Source organism: Heloderma suspectum, chromosome 4, assembly GCF_057233095.1.
Source record: "Heloderma suspectum isolate Gila_16-S chromosome 4, 16-S_ref, whole genome shotgun sequence".
NCBI classification, from domain to species: domain Eukaryota; kingdom Metazoa; phylum Chordata; class Lepidosauria; order Squamata; family Helodermatidae; genus Heloderma; species Heloderma suspectum.
In genome coordinates, this window is record NC_139461.1 from 10,766,487 (window position 1) to 10,793,261 (window position 26,775).

General features: G+C 47.4%; 1 long non-coding RNA gene across 1 annotated transcript in view; it reads left to right on the forward strand.

Moving 5' to 3' along the window:
* The window catches only part of LOC146346527 (uncharacterized), a 45,153-nt gene that overhangs the window by 10,889 nt on the left and 7,489 nt on the right, over positions 1 to 26,775 (forward strand). The gene's annotated exons all lie outside the window — the stretch shown is intronic.

Genomic DNA, 26,775 nt, shown 5'->3' on the forward strand with positions numbered 1-26,775 from the left:
GCCTTATCTAAGCTCCAGACAGTAAAATCCTTGCCCTGAATTTCACCAAATACATACTCACCACATGCTATCAAGTACTTGTCCAGAGCACTTACGTGTCCCGTGGATCAAAGGTAGTGTTGGTATGTGCACATCCAAATGATCCAGATGCAACCACGACCCTCCTGAACAATGCCAGATTCAGGGGTTTTATACCCCTTTTCCCTCGTTGGGGCTCATGAGATCAAAGAGGGGTTCTTTGTTGATAATACATCATGTTCCCAATTTCCGGGATTGACGTTTGTTGAAGAGAGACTGACATCTCCTTCTGACTCCCCAACATGTCTCAAGTTTGCTTCTGTGGTCATAATGTGCCATGCTCCATTATCAGAGCATCTGCAGACACCCCTCTTTTATTGGCCCATTTCTGTCTTCTGTAACTGATACTTTGGCAACCTTCAGCACATACCAGAGCACCCCCATTTGGCCTTCCTGCAATAAAGCCATTCATTCTCCATTCACGCTTCCCCTTCCTGACCTGTGCTAGAATACTTCATATGAACATGACATGGAATGGTTCAAAGTTAACCTTTTCACATTTCATGATGTTCTTAATGGACACTTAAATGTCTTGGGTTACAGGGTACGTTCAGGATGTTTACAATTCATGTTACATTCAGGGTCAAACTTTGCATGCGATTTGCTTCACACCACGTTTGTTACATTTCAAGAGGACAAGAGTTCATTCTGGTGCCTGAAGTCTACAAGGTTATCTACAAGGAGCAGGAAGAGAAATTACAGAGGGAAGCAATCTTCATTGACAAAAATCAAGTAAAAGTGGATTTAAGAAATGAGAGAAATTAATCAAAGTGATAGTAAAAGATAAATACTTAAATATTGAAGGGAAATATATGTAGATATAAGGAGATATTAGAGAGACAACTTGAAGAAAAATAGGAAAAATAAAATCACACTGTGTCAGCGGCAAGGAGAAGGAGGCGGTGGTAGAGAAGGTGGCATAGGTAAGGACCTGGAGGTGCCGGGGGTGCTGGGCCGGGAGGGGGTGAAGCTCTGGGGTGCACTGAGTGCTTTGGAGAGCCCCCAACCAGCTCCAGGTTGCTTCGTGCCACCTTCACTTCACCTCGGAATAGGGATGGCGGAGAATTCTGCCACGGATTTCAGTGAGGCCGAATGCCAGTGCATTCGGCCCCCTGAAATCCATGGCGGAATGGCCTGCCCCCCAGCCGCCCCCCATGGATTCCCTCCGAGGACGAGGCTTACCTGGGGCAGATATTCCGGATGGCGGTGGCTCCGGCGGCGGCAGCTGGTCTTTCAACTGGCTGCCACAGCCGCCATTGTCATCTGCCCTTTGCTGTGATAGGCTACGTAAGTATTTATGTAGCCTATCACGGCAAGCCAAGAAAAAAACACCCCCGCATACGCAAATGGTGGTGGCTATGGCAGCCGCCATTTGCATTCCATTTTTTTTTCGCAGTTTTAGCCTATGTAGATATTTACGTAAGCTATTACGGCGAAAAAAAGGGCAATGCAAATAGCATAGTGGGCGCTATTTGCGTTCCTTTCCCCACCCCACCATAATAGCGTACGGAAATATTTACGTTTGGTAAAACGGCGGAAAAAAAAGGAACTCAAATGGTGTCCACTACGCCATTTGTTTTGCCCTTTTTTTCGCCGTATTAGCTTATGTAAATATTTACATAGGCTAAAACTGTGGAAAAAAAGGGAAAGCAAATGGCGGCCGCCATAGCCACCGCCATTTGCATACGTGGGGTTTTTTTTCGTCCAGAAGGAAGGCTGCCCAGCACCTGGATTTCTGGGAGTGGGGTTCAACAGGTTTTCCTAGTCTCACCCCCCTTGGAATTTGTTATGGTTCCTGCTATGGCACCTGACTCGATCTGCAGCGAGTTGGGTCAGTTTGAGGATTTTCTGGGAATTTTGCACATTTGCGGGGGAAAAAGGTTCTGCAAGGTGCACAAATTTTGGAGCAATTTGCACAATTTGCACAATTTCAGCCAAACTTGTGAGATTTGTGCAAATTTGGCCATAATTTGCACAAATTGCTCAGAAATTTGCACAGATTACAGACTCTTCCAAAAATGTGCAAAAAACTTTCTGGAGTTTGGGGAACAGCCCGCATCTCAGCTCACAGATGCAAAGCAAGTCATACACATTGCAGAACTCGGTCGAGCCAAAAAAGAACCAGATTTCCCAGTGACAGACAGACGTCCCTAGTCTCCATGCAGAAGTCAAGATTACCTTCCTTGGAATGCCTGTTGGAAAAGCTATGTTTTCAGCAGGCACAGAAAACCAAGTAGGCATGGAACCTGCCTAATTTGTAGCGGTAGAGAATTCCAGACAGTAGCCACTCTGACATTAAAGGCCCTATACTGAGCCATGATGGACTGGACTCTGGAATCGTGGGCACCACCTGGAGGGTCTCTCCTGATTAGTGCAGCAACTGAGCAGACTGGTAGGGGATCAGTTGATCTCTTCAGTATCCTTGTCCTGGGTTGAATAGGGTTTCATAAACAAGTGCTAAAACCTTAAACCTGGTCTGGCAGCATATAGGTAGTCAGTGCAGTTCCCTCAGCATAGGTGTAATATGCTGGTGATAAGCTGCTCCTGTTACCAACCTGTCTGCAGAATTAAGAACACAAGACCATAAGATGAGCCCTCAATGGGCCCTGTCCCACAGTAAGTCTACCTTCTCATCAGCTGCTATTGCTCCTCATCTTCTTAAGAAAAGAAGAACATAAGACCATAAGATGAGCCCTGCTGGATCAGACCAAGGGTCCATCTAGCCCAGCATTCTGCTCACACAGTGGCCAACCAGCTGTTGACCAGAGACCCACAAGCAGGACACGAATGCAAGAGCACCCTCCCACCCATGTTCCCCAGCAACTGGTATACATAGGCTCACTGCCTCTGGTAGTGGAGGTAGCACATCGCCATCTGAACCAGTGGAGATTTCTAGGCCAGTCTTAAGGGCAGGCCCACATAAAGTGCACTGCGGTAATCCAACTTTGAGGTTACGAATGCATGGCCCACAGAGGCTAAGCTATATCTGTCCAGGTATAGCCCTAACTGTCTCACTCACCAGAGCTGCTGCAAGGCACTCTTAGCCCTTGAAGACACCTGTGCCTCCAGTGACCAGGCTGGAGCAATACCTTCAGGGGAAGTGCAACTGCATCCAGAGCAGGCAGCTGACCCAGTTAATAGGAATAAAGCAATTTCAAAAATAAACAAAAAACTTTGGTGTTTGGTGGTGCAGGAATATGCCACTGCATGTGTCTAATACCTCTTATTGTAGCTGCAGTTTTCATAAGTAAAAAAGGTAAAGGTGTCCCCAACCAGTCGGGTCCTACTCTAGGGTGCGGTGCTCATCCCCGTTTCTAAGCCGAAGAGCCAGCGCTGTCCGAAGACGCTTCCGTGGTCATGTGGCCAGCATGACTGAACACCGAGGTGTACGGAACGCTGTTACCTTTCCCGCTGAGGTGGTGCCTATTTATCTACTTGCAAATTCTTGCTTTTGAACTGCTAGGTTGGCAGGAGCTGGGACTGAAGACGGGAGCTCACTCGGTCACGCGGCACTCGGGTCTCGAACTGCTGTCCTGCCGACCTTCCAGTCTGCAGTTCAGCGTCTTAACCACTAAGCCACCGCAGCCCAGTTAAAATAAGTTTTCATAAGTACTTATTTTAAAATTAATTAACATTTGCAAATAATCTGTGTTGCCTTTGTATGCAGTTGGAAGGTTTTTAAATCCATCAATCTAACCAATTAATCCAGCAAAGTTTGTATCCCAACTTTGCATTATCACTGTAAGGTTCGGGTGGTATAAGAGAAGAGTCCCTTCTCTTCTCTCAGCGAAAAAGGGCTTGTCGGCAGGAGCCATGTTGTCCCTTTGAGGAATGCACCATCTCTCTTGAAATCTGTTATGTCTGCAGTACAAATCACACATTTCTTTCTGATAAAGAAATGGACTTTAAAAGCAGAAATAAAAGATGAACATCCCCCTCCCTCCAAAGTGCAGATTTTTGGATATATTTTCAATCCCTCCTGGCGGCTGACATCGCCCCTATAGAACAGCTGGCACATAATATGTTGAATTGTTTCACTATAAAATGTAGTACCCTTCTGAGCACTGGGAAATGTTACTGATGGATAGCATCAGAATGCCTCAAATCATTTATTGCCTAAACAGAGACACACACATCTCTCTAGTCTGTTAAAATATGTAAACTTCGGCAAAGAAAACAGGGACACAAAACTAAATGTTTCCATTCCCGTGAGCATAATAGGGCCACAGATGGGCACCGGGCTGTGGAGGAACCAAACTAAGAGAAGCAGGTTCTACTACATAAACAGTTCATTAACAATTTATTATTTGCTGAGGCCAGCAGAAAGAAGAGACACTGTAGCTAGAGGTCAGTATCCAGCACTGCCCATGCTAGGGCAGTGGGAAGGTAGTGGATCCAGAAGCAAATGAACATGAGACAAAATGTTCATTTCTGGAACAGGGCAGATCAGCAGAGCTCACAGGATGGAGCTGCACTGACCTATCCCATTCCTGAAATGAGCATCTCTATTTGTTTCTAGGGTTGCTTTTAGGGATTGTCGTTGCAGGGAAATCTGGCCCATTTCGGGCTCGCCGGATTTCCCTGCTGCCCCAGCTTGGCTTGCGTTTGCGAGGTGAGTTGGGGGATTTTCCCAGAAATCCAATAACTTACTTGAGTTTTCTTGTTTGTGTGTGTGTGTGTGTAAATCTGCACAAATTACCTCCATAATTTTTGCAAATCATTGAGGTAATTTGCACAAATTAGACAAAGTCTCTTGCCTAATTTGTGTTCAATGCCTTTATAATTTGCACAAATAAGGCAAAGGAGGGAGAATTAATTGCATATTTTGCACAAATGAAGGTGGTAATTGGGATAAATTTATGCACACGAACAAAAAAACTGTTCCTGCTGCCACCGCCAAGCAACCATCCCTGTCACTGGCACAGTGAGGGACAATTGATCAATGGTGGAAGTGAAGACAGGATGGGAGCCAGGAGAAGAGTGCCATGGTGCTTCCCTCCCAACAACCACCCAGTTTCCACCGCTGCTGTGCAACCATTGTCCCTCTCTCTCTGCCAAGGTTGGCAGCAGGGGCAGGAGGATGAGAGGGGACTCCTGCTGCTGCCACCTGTGGCCATGCTGGTGGCAGCAGGTGGCAAGTGGTGGCAGGAGACACCCCTGCCATTGCCACCTGCAGCTGCCAGCACCACCACCACCATGTGGAAATCCCTCGCGCTCTGATGTCATCATTGGCAAAGGAGAGTGCATGGGGTTTTGCCAGCAGCGGAAGCGTGTGGGTTGGCCTGACTCATAGAGGTCAAGTTGGGCCAGCTCATGGAGAACTGAGCTGGAGTCTGGGAGTCTAAGCCACCCAAAGCTTGGTGGACTTGATCCCTAGATGGATTCCTCTGCCATCCCTAGTTGCTTTATGAAGTGCCAGCTTCTTGTGCTAGCAGGTGGCCCCATGGGTACAATTAGTGCTATGCCAAAAATTTTGACACTTCCATTTTTGGCATTTCATTGGGGGTTGGGGGGAAAATGAAAACTCTGGAGAAAGAGGCTGGGAGGGGTGAGAATTTCAGAGAATTTTATCTTGGGGAGTGGGACAGGGTTTCCACATATCTTTTTAAGTTTAGGCAATTCTTGAGGGGTCTTCTTTCTATTTTTTTTGTTTTTTAAAAAACCCTGCACTTGCAGGAGCCCAGGCCTCTTCTTCAACCTGGCAGTTCTTTCTGAACTCCCAGGAGACCATGTGATCTCGCCCTCTCCAATAGGCTGTCAGGAAGAACTCCCAGCTGCAGAAGAATCCTGGGCTCCTGCAAGTGCAGGGAGTGTTTTTAAAACAGTAAAATGAAATAGACAGAAGGCCCCTCAAGAATCACCTACACTTAAAAAAAAAAAAAAGTGGAAACCCCGTCGCCCTCCCCAAGGAGAAAATTCTCTGAAATTCTCTCCCTCCCTGTGAAAGAGGTGGAGGGGGGAAGCCTCTTTTTCAGGGAGAGAAAAAAAACCTGAAAACAGGGGGCAGGATGCAGCACAGCACTAGGGGCAACAGAAGAAGTGTAGGTGCAGTGGCAATATTGGGTACTGTCCAATATGTTCAACTCAGCTTGTGCAACCTTGGGTCCAAACATTTTTCCTAAAATCCTCCTTGTGGATTTTTCCAAATATTTTCCAGCTTTTCTCTCAATATTGTACACCTTATTTGACATCTGATTATGCTCAGCATCCATATTTGCTTTGTGATATTTGATTTTAATATTTGATATTTGACTGCATTTGATAACTGACTGGCAATGGTGATAAAGAAGGGATGTCAGAGGAATCCGTTTGTGTGGTGGAGCTTGGAGAGCTTTTGATGGCTTGCCCCCAACCCCCTGGACTCCAGTCCGACATCCACCAGCTAGCCCACTTTGAACTGCTGGCAAATTTTCTGCATGTGCCACAGCGGTGCTCGCCTGTCATCCTCCCACCCCCACTGCCACAGCGGTGGTGGCACGGCAGTGGGGGTGGCAGTGAGGGACTCCCCTCTCATCCTCTTGCCCTTGCTGCTGCGGTGGCGGCTCCAGCACAGCAGCGGGGGCAGTGGGAAGACAGTGGGGGCAGGAAGATGACAGGAGAGTGCCATCCCTTTCTCAGCCTCCATTTTGTGCATATCAGATTCACTGTGCACAAATGGCTCCTTCTTCTTCCCGAGTTCCTGGAGGAAGAAGAGTGATTTGCACATGGCAGCAGCGGTGGCAGATGGATGCGAGTAGGGATGTGCAGACTCTGTAAAATCTTGGGGTGGAGGAGAATTCCACCACGGATTTCAGGCACTGGGATTCAGCCCCCCAAAACCCGTGGCAGAATGGCCTCCCACCCCCTGCCACCCCACGGAATCCCTGCAGAACGAAACTTACCTGGGGCAGCGGCAGTGGCAGCTGGTCTTTTGGCAGGCTGCTGAGGCCGCCATTTGTGTCCTGCCAGGCTGCTGCGATAGGCTACGTAAGTATTTACATAGCCTATCACGGCAAAGAGCAGGGACGCAAATGGCATAGAGGCTGCTGTTTGCATACCTGCTCTTTGCCGTGATAGGCTACATAAATACTTACGTAGCCTATCACAGCAGCCTGGCAGGACACAAATGGCAGCCACTACGGTGGCCACTATTTGTGTCCGCAGCAGCCCGGCCGTGGCCGGAACTCCAGCTGCAGATGGAACTCTGGCTGCGGACGGCCCTGGCCAGCGGCTCTGCGGAGCCACTGCAGAGCAGAGCCGGCCAGGGAGGATTCTGGGGGGAGGGACGGAGCACCTCCCCCCCACCATGAATCACACCTGCGAAAAGGTAAGTGACTTTCGTACATCCCTAGTAAAATTTGCTCTGCCTGCTTTGCACAAATTGTCAGGCAGCTTTTGTTCCATTGTCCACTCACAGGTAGGGGTGGACGAAAGTCACTTACCTGTCCTCGAAGCTTGTTCGCGGTGGGGGGGAGGCGCTTCGCTGCTCCCCCCGTGAAGTTCAGGCAGGGGGGGGAGGCTTCCCGCCTCGCCCGACTGAAATTCAGGCCGGGGAGGAGGCGCCTCGCCTCGCCCGGCTGTGAACTCAAAAGTTTTTTTAAAAAAAAAAAAACGCCCCCGTGATAGGCTACGTGATGATTAACGTAGCCTATCACGGCTAGATCTGCAAAGTCAGCCATGATAGGCTACGTTAATCGTCACGTAGCCTATAACGGGTGACTTTAAAAAAAAAAAAAAAGCGCGTACGGATAATGGCGGCCCCCATAGGGAGCCGCCATTCGTGTTCCTTATTTGGTCGATGTAGTCTATGTAAAGATTTACGTAGACTACGGTGAAAATAAGTTATTTTTATTTTTGCCGTAGTGTACGTAAAGATTTATGTAGACTACAGCAACCAAATAAGGAACGCGAATGGCGGCTCCCTATGGGGGCCGCCATTATCCGTACACGCTTTTTTTTTTTAAGTCACCCGTGATAGGCTACGTAACAATTTACGTAGCCTATCACGGCTGACTTTGCAAATCTAGCCGTGATAGGCTACGTTAATCGTCACGTAGCCTATCACGGGGGCATTTTTTTTTTCTTTGATTGGAATGGCGGCGGCGGCAGCCAGTCGAAAGACCGGCTGCCGCTCCCGCCCCGGACGAACACCCGCCGAACCACCAGCCAGACCCGCTGCTGGGAGGGACATTCGTCAAAGGTAAGTCCCGTCCCGGGGGGGGGTGCGGGGGGCGGGGGGGTGCGGAGAATTTCTCCCTGAAACTTGTTCGGGGGGCCGAACATGTTGGTGCTCGGCCCCCCCAAAGTCTCGGGGAGAAATTCTCCGCCATCCCTACTCACAGGTGGATGCAGATATTTTTTCTGTCATGCAGAAAAATATGGAAATAATTGCACCAGAGGTTTGTTTACAATTTACATAATGTACCTTAGTACATAATATTTGTCAGGGTTGTATCTGAGCTCATAGAGTCCCAAAGCAGCTCTGATTCTGAGGAGGAGAGACAACTCATGGGGGAGGAACTCTCTCAGACTTCAGAAGCGCAGCTGGAGGGGGACCCCGCCCTGCTCACATCCCTGGGAGGGACAGCGAACCCGGCAAGGAAAGGGAGGGATAACCTGAACTTTTAGACACGAGGCGCAGACGCAGGCACAAGCAAGAGATTGCAGGGGCCAAGCTTTGGTGCTCAGCCCAATTGGCCTGATGTCAACAGCTGTGCCCAGAAGCATCACAGGAGAGGGGGAGATCTTCCCCTCCCACCCCTTAAGTTCAGAGAGTTGCCATGTTTTTCCCAAACGGAGATCAACTGACGTCCTAACCCTTAGAAACCCCCAGATGGCTGTTCCTTTGTCGTTTCTCTGAGTATCAAGCAATCAGCATCTGTATGCCTCATTAGGATAAATGGAATTAGAGGCTTGGAAAGCAGCCCTTTTGTCTGAGTGTTGATCTTGGCTATTGGAGGATTCAGTAGGCAACAGGGGCACCTTGACAATATTTAGCGTATTGTCCTCCATTCCATTCCACTTTTCCTCAGCGGAAACTTGCATATTTTCATATGAATAAATAGGTGTACATTTTGGGAAAGTTAAAAAAAAATCTGAAAGTCTACGGACTCCCGAGGGGGTCATTCCACAGCAGATTCCACCAGTCAGATTCCTAGGAATCTGAACTCATTTCAGTCCATCTCAAATTTCTCCAGCACCCCTAGGTGTGGGTGCTCCCCTTGACTCCTCCACTGCAACCCCATCTCATGGCTGCCACAGCAGCACAGCAGCAGGAGGGTGAGTGGGGAGTATCCCCCCCCCACTACCCCTATGTGCCAAGGTGCCAAATTTGCAGGTTTCAGGATCGGTTCCCCCAGTTTGGCTCACAAGGGCAGTGCAGGAATCCGAGGGGCCCTAAACGGTCCAGATTCCAGCACGCTGGACATCCTGATGGTGAAGATTCAACATCATTTGATAAATAGTGCACTATTTTGTTTTGATTACTGGCCTCATGAGATTTCATATTTGATATCTGTCAAGATATCATTACTACTTACTAATAGGGATGTTTGAGAAATCTGGTTGAGGGGTTTCATCAGCTCGCCCATGCCCTGGGATTCCAGTCTGTCTTCCACCAGCTGGCCTAACTCAGTGTGCAACGAGTTGGGCCAGATGGCAGAATTTCCTTTTTTGTTGTTAAAAAATGTTGTGCAAATTTCAGCTGCAAATTGCACAAATGTGCTTGGTTTGTGAAATTTTCAGCTGTAATTTGCGCAAATCTCTATTTACACAAATCCCTCTTTGCACAAATTACAGCTGAGACCCCCCAAAAATGTGTTAAAAGTCTCCAGAATTTGGAGAAACTGTACAGCTCGGCTCGCAAAAGCAAGCCAAATCAGGGATGCCGTGGAAATGTGGTGAGCCACAAAAGGGGCAGATTTTCTAGTGATAGACATCCCTACTTACAAAGAATAAAATTATGGTGATGACAAGCTGTATAGCAGTGCAGTTCTATACATGTCTACTCAGAAGTAAGTCCCATTTCAGTTCAGAGGGTCTTATTCCCAGGTAAGTGGGCATAGAATTGCATTGTTACAACACAATCCTGCACATGTCTATCCAGAAGTAAGTCGCACTGAATTCGATGAGGCTTAGTTCCAGTTAAGTGCTTATTGGATTGCAGGCTTAATGTCTAAAAGAACAATGGAGAGGGAGGGTCTACAACCCAATATTGGATTCCCCTTTCTGAGGTCGTAAGACTGACTACAGCCTCAGGAGGGGGAGTGTGATATATCCTGCTGTCCCTGGGTTGCTCCCCCTGGGACTATAGGATTGCTCTGTAAATGATGTCTTGTCTTCATAAAGTCAATGAAGAGGAACCTCGGATACACAAATGACTCTGCATGTTGTTTTCTACTTTGCAACTGCATGTATTTGGTTAATTTAGTCATGTCTGCCAGTCCCCAGATATGACTCAATCATCCTTCTAGCACTGGAGATTCATGATTCTGTCTTCTAGTAGCAATTAATATTTTTGCCATGAACATTGGGCTAGCATGGAATTTACAAATGACTCCATACAGATATTCAGTAGGTTACATGGGAGGGTAATTGATGACAAAGCATGAGAAAAAATGCCTAAAGCACTTCTGTTTTGAAAAATGAGGCATAATTTCACATTACAAAGGGACACTGGAATTCAGTGCTGGAAATTTTGTATTGAACTTCCGGATGATAAAATTGGATTTTAGTAGATTGGGAATATTTGCAAAGGTTTGTTTCTACCATACACACCAGCCACAAGTTGCTCTGACCCCTTTGCATCTCTTGACTTTTGGTTCCAGTGCACCTTAATTGCTGTCTACTAGACTGCATATTTATGAACATCCAGATTCACAGGTGGCAGCAAAGACACTCATAAAGAGAGAGTTTGCCAGTAAATTTAGTTTATCAGAATGTTCATCTAGCCTCATGTTCAGTTCTATCATTCTGCAGCCCAGATTGATCAGCTGAAGTCCTACAATGAGCAAAGGGCCCACTCTCATTTGATCTCGGAAGCTAAGCAGGGTCAGCCCTGGTTAGTACTTGGATAGGAGACTGCCTGGGAATCAGGCTTCCTGCTAGGGATGTCAGAGAATTTCTCCACGAATCTCGGGGAGGCCGAATGCCAGCGCATTTGGCCCCCCGAAATTGGTGGAGAAACGGTCTGCCCCCCCTGCCGCCCCGGGACGGGACTTACCTTGTGCGAATGTCCCTGACGGCGGCGGCGGCTCCGGCAGCAGTTCGTTGGCGGTTCAGCAGCAGCGGCTGCAGTGGCCGGTCTTCCAACCGGCTGCCGCCGCTGCCATTTCCAAGTAAAAACAAAAAACAAACGTGATAGGCTATGTAAAGATTTACGTAGCCTATCACGGCTAGATTTTTAAAAAACACCGTGATAGGCTACGTAAATGTTTACGTAGCCTATCACAGCTGAGTTACAACAAAAACAAAAAAACGCACCCATGGGCGCCGCCATTTGCGTTCCTTATTTTGGCACGTGTAGTCTACATAAACATTTACGTAGACTATGGCGAAACTAAGGGGAACGCAAATAGCGGCCGGAGGGATGGGGCACCTCCCCCCCACCGCGAATCAAGCTTCGGGTTCAGGTAAGGGACTTTCGTACATCCCTACTTCCTGCATTGAGCATGGGTTGGACTAGATGAACTTGTAGGCACCTTCCAACCCTATGATTCTATGATACTTTCTAAGAGTCTCCAGTGAATCATTCAACCTCCAGAGCTTCTGCTGAGTGTTCTTGGAGAAGGACAGTTAGGGAAGTTCAAGGATTGGTAAAGTGAGCAGATCTAATGGATTTGTTTGGCTGGTGGAGAGAAAACAAATTATTGATTGATTAATATTTGGCTATTGCTAAGCACAGGAGTTAATGAAATCTCATGTCCCATGATTGATTAGACACATTATTTATCTGAAACTCTGTCAAAATATTTCATGACCATTAGGTTTCTCCTCTGTGTTAATTCAGCTATTTTGCAAGCAGGGATACAAAGAAGTTACTGGAGCTTGAAGGTTATAGGCAGGGATGCCTTGAATATCTGTGATTTTCCACTGCAGAAGCAAAAGGTGCATATGTGCTGTTACAGAGAAGTGTCCCAAATAGGTGGCAGGTTTCCATTTTTCCCCCTGTGTTGATAGGGGGGATTTATAGACTTTATTGTGCACATTGACCAAAGATGCATGCAACATGAAGCAGTGATACAGATCAGCATTGATCTATACTGTTCTATTTGCTTTTGAGGGGAATGATGCATAATTAAACAAATTGCACCTGTAGGGCAACAACAAATCAGATATGTGCTGCTTTTGAATGGGGAGCATGATGTGCAATTGTGTGCCTTCATTAAGGATGGGCGAACTCACCTGAGTCTGTCCCGTAACCCTCTCACTGGATCCCTACTCACTGCCCGCCCCTGCTTGTACTGGGATGCCATCTGGCTGGTGATTCGCAGGAGCCCGGCGAGTGTCCCTGCTGTCGTCGAGAGCAACTTCCCCTCGACAGAGAGGGGTGCAGTTGTTCTCAGCAGCAGCAGCAAAGGCAGCAGGATGGGAACTGAGAGGAAAGCTCCATGGCCTTCCCTCTCGGCTCCCATCCTGTCACTGCTGCCGCTGCTGAGAGCAACACTCAGGCAAGGAACAGGGACTGCCGCGCTTGCCCAACTCAGCATGTGCCAGGTTGGGCAAGAGCAGGGGGTCATGGATTGGCATCGGGGGGGGGACTGGAGTGAACCCCCTGATCTTGAGCCCCCAGACAGACCCTCGTGACATCCCTAGCCTTCATATGCATGCAATGTGCAACAAGGGTTTGGATTTGCTGTGTGAATATTGGATATCCATGTTTGTAGATAAGTGTTCCAGACATGGAAGAGCCAGCACTAGGGATGGCAAGAATGTCCATGAAAGTACACTGAAAGATTTTTCACAGTCCAAGTTGCAGCCTTGCTGCAGTGACGATGTGAAAACAGTCTAGAAGAAAACAAACAGCAGAAGGAGGCACTTGCTTGCCTGCTGAGTACAGGTGGGGCCCTTTTACTCATATCCCATTAAAGGGAAGGAACATGAGAAGTTGTTGGGTCAGACTGGGCTGTGGAAGAGCCAAAGTTTTGACTACATGCAGTTGAGGCAGTGGACCCAGGCTGTCCACTTATTAGGTGGCTGCACCTCTCCCACCAGCATTTGGGCAGTGGCAACCCACCCACTTCCAGACAGACAGTGGAGGATTAGCCAGGTGCCTTAAGGGACTGAATAGGATGCTTTAAGCCCCATTTCCTAAATTGGCCTTGGGGCTTGTTTTGTCCCCTGCTGACTGTGTGCACTGCTTTTAATGGGTTGAGCTGACTATTGGGCTATAAATTCAGAGAGGGCTGGAGATATAGTCTGAGTAGGGATGGGCGGATTCCCTACCTTCTGATCCATGGGGAATCCGCCCACAGGGGAGAGGCAATCCATTCCTCCCCCTGGAATCTTCTTCGGCCAGCTCCGCTCTGCAGGAATTCCATGGAGCCACTGGCCAGCTCTGGATTTCCAGCGATACGGCCACCATGCCATATCGCTGGCTGAAGGGACTGACTGTGGATGCAAATGGTGTCCAGGACACCATTTGCATCTGCAGTCAGCCCCTTCAGCCAGCGATACGGCATGGTGGCCATATCACTGGAAATATGGAGCCAGAGGATCCAGCCAAAGAGGATTCCGCGGGAAGGCAGAGGTAAGTGTTCCGTTCTGCCATGGACTCCGGGGGGATGGATTCTTTAGGATCTGACCTCATCGGAGTCCGTGGCAGAATTCTCTGCCATCCCTAAGTGTGAGGATAAGTGGAAATCACCCTCATCAAGCCACCTGAGAGAAGGTGGCTTACAGAAACCAACCTCTCAAAGATTGCCATCTTGATGGGAGCTGGGCTATGAGGTGCCCTTGGCCAAAGCGAAAATCATATACCCCTGCAAAGCTTACCACCATAGGGGAGGGAAGATGCTGCTGCCTGGGTTTCCTTGGTACGCCCTTAAGTTATGTGGGAAAGGTAAGGCCAGAACCATTAGGTAGGAATGGGGGAGAAAATTGTTCAGTTGGGGACTGCAATACTTGATGGAGCGCTTCTGCTGAAATGAACCTACCTGTACTCCACAGTCAACATCTAAGGGCCTCCTCCAGGTGCCTCCTCCAAGGGAAGCTTGGAAGGCATCAATGAGGGAGAGGCCCTTCTCTGTGGTGGCCCCCATCTGTGGAACAATATCTCCGATGAGGCCCAACACTGTTGTCTTTTCGATGCCAGGTTATGACCTTCCTCTTCTCTCAGGCGTTTGTAGGGGTGTACAAAACCCGCTTATCTGGCTCTGCCAGGTTCCACAGGTGGGGGGAGGTGATCCCTTCCTCTCCCCCAGAATCCTGCCCAGCTGGCTCCGCTCTGCGGCCTCCAGCCACTGCCAGGCTGCTGCAGACACACATGGCGTCCTGTGTTGTTGTTGTTCAGTCGTTCAGTCGTGTCCAACTCTTCGTGACCCCATGGACCATAGCACGCCAGGCCTTCCTGTCCTGCGCTCTCTCCCGGAGCGTGCTCAAGTTCATATTCATTGCATCCGTGATGCTATCTAGCCATCTCATCCTCTGCCGTCCCCTTCTCCTTTGGCCTTCAGTCTTTCCCAGCATCAGGGTCTTTTCCAGGGAGTTTTCTCTTCGCATTAGGTGGCCAAAATATTGGAGCTTCAGCTTCATTATCTGTCCTTCCAATGAGCACTCAGGGTTGATTTCCTTTAGGATTGACTGATTGGACCTCCTTGCAGTCCAGGGGACTTGTAAGAGTCTTCTCCAGCACCACAGTTCGAAAGCATCAATTCTTCGGCGCTCAGCCTTCCTTATAGTCCAGCTCTCACAGCCATACATTACTACTGGGAAAACCATAGCTTTGATTATGCGGAACTTTGTTGGCAAGGTGATGTCTCTGCTTCTTACTATGCTGTCTAGGTTGGCCATAGCTTTCCTCCCAAGGAGCAAGCGTCTTTTAATTTCATGGCTACAGTCACCGTCTGCGGTGATCTTGGAGCCCAAGAAAGTAAAATCTGTCACTGCTTCCATTTCTTCCCCTTCTATATGCCAGGAAGTGATGGGGCCAGATGCCATGATCTTAGTTTTTTTAATGTTGAGTTTCAAACCAGCTTTTGCACTCTCCTCTTTCACCCTCAACAAGAGGCTCTTGAGATCCTCTTCATTTTCTGCCATTAGGGTGGTATCGTCTGCATATCGGAGGTTGTTGATAATTCTCCCAGCAATCTTAATTCCGACCTCTGAGTCATCCAACCCGGCATTTCTCATGATGTACTCTGCATAGAAGTTAAATAAGCAGGGTGACAATATGCAGCCTTGTCGTACTCCTTTCCCAATTTTGAACCAATCGGTTGTTCCATGTCTGGTTCTTACTGTTGCTTCTTGACCCTCGTACAGGTTTCTCAGGAGACAGGTAAGGTGGTCTGGTACTCCCATCACTTTAAGAATTTGCCACAGTTTGTTGTGATCCACACAATCAAAGGCTTTCGCGTAGTCAATGAAGCAGAAATAGACGTTTTTCTGGAATTCTCTTGCTTTCTCCATGATGCAGCGAATGTTGGCGATTTGATCTCTAGTTCCTCTGCCTCTTCTAAACCCAGCTTGTACTTCCGGTAGTTCTCGGTTCGCATACTGCTGAAGCCTAGCTTGTAGGATTTTGAGCATCACCTTGTTGGCATGTGAAATGAGCGCAATTGTGCGGTAGTTTGATCACTCTTTGGCATTGCCCTTCTTTGGAATTGGAATGTAAACTGACCTTTTCCAGTCTTGTGGCCACTGTTGAGTGTTCCAGATTTGTTGGCATATTGAATGCAGCACTTTAACAGCATCATCTTTTAGGATTTTAAATAGCTCGGCTGGAAGACTGTCATCTCCGCTAGCTTTGTTGTTACTAATGCTTCCTAAGGCCCACTTGACTTCACTCTCTAGGATGTCCGGCTCAAGTTCAGTGACCGCACTATCATGGCTATCAGGGACATTCAGATCTTTCCTGTATAGTTCTTCTGTGTATTCTTGCCACCTCTTCTTAATCTCATCTGCTTCTCTTAGGTCCCTGCCTTCTTTGTCCTTTATCATGCCCGTCTTTGCACAAAACGTTCCCTTGAGATCTCCAATTTTCTTGAAGAGATCTCTAGTCTTTCCCATTCTGTTGTTTTCCTCGATTTCTTTGCATTGTTCATTTAAGAAGGCCTTCTTGTCTCTCCTTGCTATTCTCTGGAACTCTGCATTCAGTTGGATATATCTTCCCCTTTCTCCCTTGCTTTTCGCTTCCTTTCTTTCCTCAGCTACTTGTAAAGCCTCATCAGACAGCCACTTTGCTTTCTTGCATTTCTTTTTCTTTGGGATGGATTTCGTTGCTGCCTCCTGAACAATGTTACGGACCTCCGTCCATAGTTCCTCAGGCACTCTGTCTATCAGGTCTAATCCCTGAAATCTATTCCTCACCTCCACTGTATATTCATCAGGGATATGATTTAGGTCATACTTGAACGGTTTAGTGGTTTTCCCGACGTTCTTCAATTTAAGCCGAAATTTTTCAAGAAGCAGCTCATGATCTGAGCCACAGTCAGCTCCAGGTCTTGTTTTTACTGACTGTATGGAGCTTCTCCATCTTTGGCTGCAAAGGACATAATCAATCTGATTTCGATATTGACCATCTGGTGACATCCATGTGTAGAGTCACCTCTTGTGCTGTTGGAAAAGAGTGTTTGCTATGATCAGCATGTTCTCTTGGCAAAACTCTATTAGCTTTTGTCCTGCTTCATTTTGTACACCAAGGCCATGCCTGCCTGTTATCCCGGTGATTTCTTGACTTCCTACTTTAGCATTCCAATCCCCTATGATGGAGAGGACATCTTTTTGGGGTGTTAGTTCTAGAAGGTGTTGTAGGTCTTCATAGAACTGATCAACCTCAGCTTCTTCGGCCTCAGTGGTTGGGGCATAGACTTGAATTACTGTGATGTTGAATGGTTTGCCTTGGATTCGTACTGAGATCATTCTATCATTTTTAAGATTGTACCCCAGGACTGCTTTTCCCACCCTTTTGTTGACTATGAGTGCTACTCCATTTCTTCTAAGGGATTCTTGCCCACAATAGTAGATATGATGGTCACCTGAACTAAATTCGCCCATGCCTGTCCATTTTAGTTCGCTGATTCCCAAGATGTCGATGTTCAATCTTGCCATCTCATGTTTGACCACCTCCAGCTTACCTTGATTCATTGATCTGACATTCCAGGTTCCTAAACAATATTGTTCTTTACAGCATCGGATTTTCTTTTCACCACCAGACACATCCACAGCTGAGTGTCCTTTCGGGTTTGGCCCAGCCGCTTCACTCTTTCTGGCGCTACTTGGAAATACCCTCTGCTCTTCCCCAGTAGCATATTGGACACCTTCCGACCTGAGGGGCTCATCTTCCGGCGTCATCTCTTTTAGCCTTGTGATACGTTCCATGGGGTTTTCTTGGCAAGAATACTGGAGTGGGTTGCCATTTCCTTCTCCAGTGGACCACATTTTGTCAGAACTCTCTGCCATGACCTGTCCGTCTTGGGTGGCCCTGCATGGCATAGCTTATGGCTTCACTGAGTTACGCAAGCCCCTTCGCCACAACAAGGCAGTGATCCATGAAGGGGGGCGTCCTGTGTAGGGGATGCCATTTGCGTCCCTACGCCCACCTGTGATAGGCTACGTAAATATTTATGTAGCCTATCAGGGCTAAAGCAGGTATCCAAATGGCGTCCCCTACGCCATTTGCGTTCCTGCTTTAGCTGTGATAGGCTACGTAAATATTTATGTAGCCTATCACGGCAAAAAAAGGGAACGCAAATGGCGGTAGCTACGGCGGCCGCTATTTGCATTCCCTTTTTTAGTTGTGATAGGCTACGTAAATATTTCCGTAGCCTATCACGGTGAAAAAGGGAACGCAAATGGCGGCCGCCGTAGCCGCCGCCATTTGCGTTCCCTTTTTTTGCCATGATAGGCTACGTAAATATTTATTTAGCCTATCACAGCCTTCGCAGGGATGCAAATGGCATCCCTGCATTAGCTGTGATAGGCTACGTAAGTATTTACATAGCCTATCACGGCCATTCGAAAGACGCAAATGGCAGCTGCAGACACAGCCACCATTCGAGAAGCACTGGAACGGCCGACAAAGGTAGGCTCCATTCCGGGCCCATTTCGCAGGGTGGGGGGGTGGGGGGCTTCGTTCCTCCATGGATTTCAGGGGGCTGAATGCGCTGGTATTCTGCCTCACCGAGATCCGTGGTGGAATTCTCCGCCATGCCTAGGTGTTTGGCAGCACATAATGAGTTTTTAATCAGTCCTGGATCTGTCTTTGGTTATGACTGACTGTACAAATTTGGTTTTAGTTTTATGTTGTCTTTGTATATGTCATCTGTGCATTTTATGTACTTTGTATATTGTATTGTAATGTTTTAATCTCTGTAAACTGCCCAGAGAACTTTGGCTATGGGGTGGTATATAAATATTAACAACAACAACAACAATGGGAACTATATACCCAATACCCAACTGAATACCCAACTCAACTTTCGGCTGTTCTTTGAAATTCACCGTTCGCCATATCTTGCACTGGAGTTCTCAAGTAAAAATTTGGATATCCAAGATGTGTATATTCAGGAAAAGTGCACACAAACATGCATATATTAGTGAATGTAACATTAAGAATGTATTATATTAGAAAAAGAACATGTATATCAGGCAACATTTTTTTTCTTTATTACATTTATATCCTACCTTCCTTCCATTGTGGAGCTCAAGGTGGCTACATGTGGTTCCCAGGTGGTCTCCCCTCCAAGCACTGACTGGAACCAGACCTGCTTAGCTTCAGCAAGTTGGCTGCCTAACATACCTTCAGACCATGCCTATTACATACGAAGATGCCTGTATTAGGAGAAATCCACACAAAAACATGCATGCATTTCCATGCCAACCTTTAAAAAATTCAAAGTTCATGATGAACCAAACATAAGATTAGAAAAAAAAATCTCAAAGTTCAGAATGAACTTAATGTAAGATTGGAAAGATGAGAAACCGAGACACACCAAAATTGACACGTTTGTCCTTCCTAGCATTATGTTAGCTGATTGTATGCTGGGAGCCAGGGTAGGATTGTTCCACCATGATGTGGAGAAGAGGCTCGCTCTTCTAGCTCCCACCTACTAGACAGTTTTCTCACACTGAAGGTGAAAGTCATAGTTAAATATTTGTTTCCTGCAGATCAGCCTTGTAAATAAAGATGTGGCCCCAGTTTAATCCACGTCTTTTTCTCAGGTCCTCCTTCTTACCATGTGGAAAAGGTGATAATTGCCAGTAGGATTCTGCAGTAGCATGAAAAAGGATATAGGCAATCAGCATTCAGCTAATTCAAACATAAAAAATGCAAACATGAAGAAGGAAATCAACTTCCGAAAAAATGACCTATAAAAGGACTAGCGGAAACATATGCCACCTCTTTGTAAGAATTATTTTTCTACGAAGACAAAGCACTTCTTAATGTCTTTTTAATTGACAGTGTGGGATAATTGAACATATGCCTTTTTGAAAAGTTTGTTTCCCTTTATTATTCTTGGGTAGAGGTGAGCAACTAACTGAAATAGGGACATATGAAACCTTACCTTCTTGTGGATATCTCTGCCTTCATGTATTGGCATTTCAGGATGAGAAAACTGACTCTCAAAGTGCATATGTGCTTTTTGGGCTGCTCTGGTTTTTCTAGTTCCCAAATTGTCATTTCACATATGCTGTTTCATAAATATTTCACAATAGTGCATCACTTGCCTTTGAAAAAAACACAAACCTTGCTTCGTTGTGCACTATTCCACAACCAGAAGCATTGTTCTGAATTAACTTTGTGACATTCGATAAAGCCAATCTCACCACATAGTACCATAGCATTAAAACTGCTAATGTAATCCCTGATTGGTTGGGCCCACTGCTTCAGTGGGGGCTGGTGGCTCCGATGTCAGTGGGATGGTGAATCTGTTCAGGGTTTCATTCAGAACCAGTCAGACCTCTAAAGGAGCTTCACACATTGGATAGCTCCTTTAGAGTTCTGACTGGTTCTGAATGAAACCCTGAATGGATTCACCACCCCACTGACATTGGAGCCACCAGCCTCCACTGCACTGCTCCCAAGAAGAACAGGAAGGGCAAGGTTTGGAGCATCCTTTCCATATGTTTTGGACTACAACTCCCATCACCTGTGGCTAGACCTGATGAGAGTTGTAGTCCAAAACATCTGGAGGACATTACATTGGGGAAGTCAGAGAGCAACTTCTCTCTCTCTCTCTCTCTCAGGTATTATTCTCTCCTTTCTCCCTGTTATAGCTCCTCTTTGCAGAAGTAATTGTGACTGGTGTAATTTCTTGTCATTCCACCCTGTATCATAGATTGCATTGTAGATGCCATTCCCTGAGGACCCATCTATATTTAAACCTTGGACCACTTCCTGTGTTCTATTTAGTACTACATTAAAACCTTTCTCTCCAAGGATTATTCCATCTCTATCTGCTCCAACAGAAAATAATTTGTCTTGTCTGGCTGTTTTTTCTCTGCACTTGAGGAGAGATGGTACACCCAGTCTGAAAATAACTGAATTATTTTGATGCTCCTGCACCTTCTCTATTCTCATTTGGAGTGCATTTAAGCTGATGGTATATTGTGCAATCTGCTATTTATATTCACACAAGGAGAAGGTTCAACTTATACCACATGCTGTGATCTGTCATGGTGTTCTATTTCCTGGTGTTACTTTCCCCACCATATAAAAGTTTGTACCTAAGGAACCTTTGGAGCAAATGCCTCCTCCACAAAAATGCAAGAAGGATTGCATGCATGTCTGAGCTTCTTGATCATCCCTTCTGACTTCTGAGATTTTGTTGGACATCGTCCCTCCATATTCTTTCAGACCATGGTCCCAAATTCATGTATTTGATGCCAAAAGCTTGTATTTTCCCATTCCACCCCTGCTTTACAGTATGGACTGCTGCTGCTGGAATGGGGTGAGGAAATGCACAATACAATGGCATTGTATTGTGTCTTCCAGAACCTAAGTCTTACAGGGAGAAGAGAGGGAACTGAATTTTAGGTTTCTGGTTTGGGTTGCAAATCCACGTGTCATCACATTTACTTACATATATAAGGGGTAGGAGTAGTGCTTAAACTACAGGGAGGGCTGAGAGTGCTCAGCCCCCTGATGGTCCCCTTAGATATGTTTTAGGAGGCTATATGTTGGCTGATTTGGCTAAACTTGAGAGGAGCCTAGGGGGTTGTTTGGGGGGGGTTGTTAAGGTCGTCCTCCCCCTACTGGCTTTTCATCACACTGTTAATTTGCAAATCGTTATTGCTTTATTGCTTTATCATTTATTTATTTAATATGTTTTCGTTACATTTCTATAGTGCCCCATAGCCGAAGCTCTCTGAGTCGTTTACATAAGTGAAAACCTTAAAATACAATATACAAAGTTTAAAACCCATTTACATAAAAGCACACAGACAATATGCACTAACAACATATAACTAAAAACAGCTTTGAACAGTCAGTCATAACTAAAGACACATCCAGGACCGATTAAAGCTCAGCATGTGCTGCCAAATGGCTGGGGAAAGAGGTAGGTCTTAACCTGGCACTGAAAAGATAACAATGTTGGAGCCAGGCAAACCTCATTGGGGAGCAATTTCCTCAGATGGGGGGCCACCATGAAGAAGGCCCTCTCCCTCATTGCTGCCTTCCAAGCTTCCCTTGGAGAAAGCACATGGAGGAGGACCTTGGATGCCAAATGTAGCATACAGGTAGGTTCATTTCGGGAGAGGCATGCCATCAGGTATTGCTGTCCAAAGCAGTATGTGCACACACCATTAAAACAACCATGTATCAGGGACCCTAACCCACAATTTTGCCCCAAACACAATGAGAAATGGGTAGCAATGAAAAAAGATAGAAAGCAAGGGCACATTTGTCTAAAACAGCTTTTCCTAGGGATGGCAGAGAATTTCTCCCCGAATCTTTGGGAGGCCGAGCGCCGACGCATTCGGCCCCCCGAAGTTGGTTGGGAAATTCTCCGCCGCCCCCCTCCGGGACGGGACTTACCTTCGGCGAATTTCCCTCTCGGCAGCAGGTCCCGGCAGCGGTTCGGCGGCGGTTCGGCACGGGTGGGGGCGGCGGCCAGCCTCCCAACCAGCTGCCACCGCCACCATTGCAAAAAAAAAAAAACCTAAAGTAAAAAAAACCAAACACCTGTGATAGGCTACGTAATGATTTACGTAGCCTATCATGGCTCGATTTCCAAAGTCAGCCGTGATAGGCTAAGTAAATCGTCACATAGCCTATCACGGGTGACTTTGGGGGGGGGGAAATGGCATACACAAATGGCGGCGCCCATGGGGCATGCTATTTGCGTTGCCCTTATTTTTGCCGTAGTCTACGTAAATCTTTATGTAGACTAGACATGCCAAACTAAGGAATGCAAATGGCGGTGCCCCATGGGCGCCGCCATTTACGTACGTGCTTTTTTTTTTTCTAAAGTCACCCGTGATAGGCTACATGACGATTTACATAGCCTATCACGGCTGACTTTGGAAATCTAGCCATGATAGGCTACGTAAATCGTCACGTAGCCTATCACGGGGTCTTCTTTTAAAAAAAACTTTTTGTTTCACAGCTGGGGAGACAGGGCACTTCTCCCCGGCCTGAATTTCGGCCGGGCGAGACGGGGCGCCTCCCCCCTGGCCTGAATTTTGGCCGGGTGAGGCGGGACATCTCCCGACCCTCGCCTGAACTTCAGGGGGGAAAGCGAAATGCCTCCCCCCCACCGCGAAGCCAAGCTGCGAAAAGGTAAGTGACTTTCGTACATCCCTAGCTTTTCCCAGCCTGGGGCCCTCCAGATGTCCAGTGTAGGGATGTCAGAGAATTCCACCATGGACTGAAATGGCATCGAATTCCCTTCAGTCCATGCCACGGAATCCTCTGAGGTACGGCACCATGAGGTCCTGCAGAGACAGCCGTCATGCAGCTTTTTTTTGTCATCAGCACAGAGTCATGAAATTTTCGTAAATAAAAACGCAAGGTAGTATATTCCAATAATAAATACGTAAGTTTTTTTAAAAAATGAATTGCGCTCACCACCTTGTTTGTGGGTGTTCTTTTTCAATTGAAATCCTCCATCTTTACTTTCAGCCAAAACACCTCCTCTTCGTAGGGGCTTCCCAAAACAAGGCTGTCGTAGGTGTGCCTGAGCGATGCACTGTTTGTTTAAAGCAACACTGTTTGAAAGAAAGAAATCCACTTGCCCCCAGCTCAGCTTTGTATTTCCACATCCAGCTCATTAGCAAACCTCCTGTTAGTTATCTCACTGACTGGGTGACTTTGGGCTGGACTCTAACCACTACACCATACTTCTGTTATGAAACTCATGAAGAAAAAGAGACAGTATAATGGAAAGTTCTTTCTGAAGCAGTCACACTTGTACAAATTCAGCATGAAGGGAAAGATCAGCAACCTTCTCTTTGTTTGAATAAAAAGCACACTCTGCACATGTTCAGGGAATGGACAAAATGAGGAATTTGAAGAATATTTGAATAACCAGGGAATATGAAGAACTATATTCTTCCATTATGTGTGTGTGTGTGTGTGTGTGTAATCTCCCTCAATCCAGCTGTTCCCTGGAACCCCCCCCCCCACCATTCACCCAAGGGTCTTCTGAGATAACTAACAGGAGGTTTGATAATGAGCTGGATGTGGAAATACAAAACTGAGTGGAGAGGAGAACCAACTCTGTGCATGTCTACTCAGAAGTAAGTCTTACTGGGTTCAATGCGACTTACTCCTACACATGTCAGCACCCCACTTGCCCCCAGCTCAGCTTTGTATTTCCACATCCAGCTCATGATCAAACCTCCTGTTAGTTATCTCAGGTAGGGATGGGGGAGAATTTCTCCCTGAAACTTCAGGGCGCCGAGTGCCAATGCATTCGGTCCTCCGAAGGTTCGGGGAGAAATTCTCTGCCACCCCCCCGCCACCCCCCCGAGATGGGACTTACCTTTCACGAATGTCCCTCTCGGCAGCGGGTCTCAGCGGTGGTTCGTCAGGTCTTCGTCAGGGGCGGGGGCGGCAGCCGGTCTTTCGACCAGCTGCCGCCACCGCCATTACAAGGAAAGTTAAAAAAAAACAACAACAACCACCCCCGTGATAGGCTACGTAACGATTAATGTGGCCTATCACGGCTAGATTTGCAAGGTCAGCCGTGATAGGCTACGTTAATCGTCACGTACTAGGGATGGGGGAGAATTTATCCCCGAAACTTCAGGGGGCCGAGTGCCAACGCATTCGGTCCTCCGAAGGTTCGGGGAGAAATTCTCCCCCACCCCCCAGCCACCCCCCGCCCCGCCCCCGGGATGGGACTTACCTTTTACGAATGTCGCTCCCGGCGGCGGGTCCCGGCGGCGGTTCGGCAGGTCTTCGTCAGGGGCGTGGGCGGCAGCTGGTCTTTCAACCAGCTGCCGCCGCCGCCATTACAAGAAAATTAAAACAAAAACAAAAACGCCCCTGTGATAGGCTACGTAACGATTAACGTAGCCTATCACGGCTAGATCTGCAAAGTCAGCAAATAGCGTTGCCCTTATTTTCGCCGTAGTCTACGTAAATCTTTACGTAGACTACAGGGACCAAATAAGGAACGCGAATGGCAGCTCCCTATGGGGGCTGCCATTAGCGTACGTGCTTTTTTTTTTTTAAGTCACCCGTGATAGGCTACGTGATGATTAACGTAGCCTATCACAGCTGACTTTGCAGATATAGCCGTGATAGGCTACGTAAATCGTCACATAGCCTATCACGGGGCTTTTTTTTTTTTTTTTTACTTTTCTTTTGAAGTTCGCAGCCGGGGAGACGGGGCGCTTCTGCCCGGCCTGAATTTTGGCCGGGCGAGGTGGGAAGACACCCCCCCTGCATGAACTTCGGGGGGAGAAGCGAAGCGCCTCCCCCCCACCGCGAAAAAAGCTGCGGGACAAGGTAAGTCCCTTTCGTACATCCCTACTCTTCTTGCTGAGGGAACTGGTGTGTGTGGGGGGGTGGAGTGGTAAATTCTTTCAAGGCTTCGAGCCCCAACAGGATGCTTGCTCAGTCCCTGCATACACACAGGGATAGAGGAAGAGAGGGGTGGTGGGCGGGGAATCAGCAGACACAGGAAGAGTTTCTGCTCCTCCAATGACAGCCACTGTCTTCAAGAGCAGGAAAACAGCACAGCACTTGAGTGTTAACTGTGCTTGTGCATTCGATGAAGTACTGCAACAGGAAAACAGGGTGAGTGTGGATAATCACGTTTTAATGCGATGGCATTTACCTTGCCCGTCTCCCGAATTCAGCGAGCTAGCAGACGCAATGTAGATTGGCCCAAGGCAGCCTGTTCTATTACCAAATAGTTCTTAACATTAGGAAGTGTCTGTTTCCCAGCAGTTTCAACTATTGGTTCTAGCGCTATCCTCTGGGGCAACAGAGGACAAACCTGCTCCATCTTCTGCATCACAGCCCACAGATATTTGAAGGCTGCTATCATGTCTCCCATAAATCTTCTCTTCTCCAGGCTAATCAGCTCTTTCATAGGATTTGCTTTCCAAACCTCTCACCATCCTGGTCACCCACCTTTGGAGTGCTCCAGTTTGTCAATGTCCTTCTTAAAATGTGATGCCTCTGAAGAGGTAGACTCTCAACAGATTTCAAGATAGTTAAAATCCCTGATTACTGCAATGGCTCTCCTCTCTAGAAGTGTTGTAGTCTGTTTAATGCAAACACCATCCCTAGATGACTTGGGATCCACATACCTTACAGAACACCTAATCTGATTTCAAACTGGTTGGCAATGTCCAGCTCTGGATGTCCTCCAGAGATTCACCATCAGAGCTAAAACAGGTAGGAAGCAGAAAGAGGGCACTTTTTTTGCCTGTGGTGTATTGCCTGTGGAACTTACTCTCTAGGGAAGCCGACTTGGAGACTACTTTGTTATCCACATGGGAGGCAAAGATCTCTCTGTTCTCTCAGACTTTTAAAGTAGGGATGTTGCGAGAGTCCATGGGAGTGCTGGTAGAGTCCAACGGTCTCCCCCTTGCACCGCTTCCCAGACCCTGATCACTGAACCATTTCAGTGGCTACCCTGCAGCTCAGCAAGCACGCTGCAGCTCAGTGAACACCCGGCAGCTGCCTGTCCTCCCTAGTGAGCCACCATTCTGCACAGCAATGGAGGGCTGGGCACTTCCAGGTAGGTAATGCTGCATACCTGGCAGCTGTTAAGGGCCCATTTATGCAACATTACAGGCATGAATGGAGCATGTTGTGTAATGTTGTGTAAAAGGGGCCTTTACGGCTGCCAAGTACACAACATTACCTACCCAGAAGCACCCGAGTCACCATTGTTGTGCAGAATGGCAGCTCGCTAGGGAGGACAGGTGGCCCTGCGGCTTTGTCGGGTGCTTGCCAGGCCACAACGAAGGACACACAGTACCACGTGCAAGGGTGGGTGGCATCATTGGCTTGGCAAGCACCCAACAAAGCCAGGCACAGGGAGTCCATCCATCCCTATTTTAAAGTCTTTTAAGTCATGTTTATGTATGTCTCTGTAC